Here is a 1493-nt window from a genome sequence, read left to right on the forward strand (position 1 = left end):
TACAAAAACACAGTAAATTAATCATTTTGGTAACTTTTATTAATGCTGAACATTAAACTATCATTATTAAAGTTAATAAGAAATAGCATCTAACTCTAGTATTAAATTATTTCGTAATTAAATAATATTGTAGCCGGATATCTTATGGCTTGATGGCGTGTAGGTTAGAATGTATCGGGCATTAATATTATTGATTAGTTAATTATGTTATATTCGTATTCGCGTATATTTTAATATTTTTTTACGATATTTTAAAATGATTTACGAAACGTTTTATTGAAACTTATCGTATTTAATGAAAGAATTATTTATGTATTTCTAGAAGATGAGTAACTAATATATAATTTATTTTATATATAAAGCAAAGAATGAGCATTTCTCATTATATACAAAAGATAACATTTGAAATCATGTGAAATTTTAAAAATATTGACAAAAACGATAGCAACAAAATATCACAAAATTTCACAAATAGAAAACCCCCAATAATATATTTGAACTGTTCCACAACTGGGCAGAAACTAGACCATATGTCCCCACTAAAGTATATCCTTAGGGCACTATTCAGTCTACAAATACGTATTAAAAACAAAATTTTAGAGGAGTTAAAAAGATCGATTGCAAATAAAATAACTTATAAGTTATAACTTACATCTAAATACCAACAACTGCCGAATCGTATCGGACTATTTACGGCTATTACATAAATTATAAACCAATTTGGCAGTAGAGGTAGACGTTAGGCTCCATCTCATATTAACTTTAATAATTATAATTTAATTAATTAATTTAAATAATTTAGACCTACTGGAAGAAAAAATCGTAGTGACAGCGGGCCAATAGAGAGCAGGGTGCGCGATCCTTGCCATAATGCGGTTTGCGCGCCAATTTTCGTACTTGCGTTAATCGAGCCGAATAGTTTGGCCGAATATTCGGCCATTCGGCCACGCTCCTGGCCGAATATTCGGTATTCGGCCACGCTCCTAGCCGAATATTCGGTATTCGGCTGAGGCCAAATATACTATTCGTTACATCACTAATAATTATACTACAAATGGCAACCTGCACGGGACTAGCTTTGCGCTAGAGGGCTCCGGGATGACGGCCGGATGGCCGAGCGGTAAAGGTGGCAGCCTACCGCTCTGGGGGACCCGGGATCGAATCCGAACGGGTCGAATAATCCCCAGGAATTTTTCGGGGGGTGGTCCGTTCGGATATGTCGGGCCCCGTCCCTCACCACCCGGTCGCCCCATTGTGGGCCTGGCCGAACCCATAATGGGCCTACTAAAATAGGCCCTCTTAGTGCCCACAGGGCGGAAAGAGTTAAAAAAAAAAAAAAAAAAAAAAAAAGGCTCCGGGATAAATTTTTTTTTTTAATTTTAAACATTCACGGCATTTAAATACCGATAAATACTTTCAAATATATTTCACTCGTAAATCGATTATAAATTATTTTTTAAGAATGATCGTTTTAATTCTCATAGAGCTAGACG

Source organism: Centruroides vittatus, unplaced genomic scaffold, assembly GCF_030686945.1.
Source record: "Centruroides vittatus isolate TY-2023 unplaced genomic scaffold, ASM3068694v2 contig_634, whole genome shotgun sequence".
NCBI classification, from domain to species: Eukaryota; Metazoa; Arthropoda; class Arachnida; order Scorpiones; family Buthidae; genus Centruroides; species Centruroides vittatus.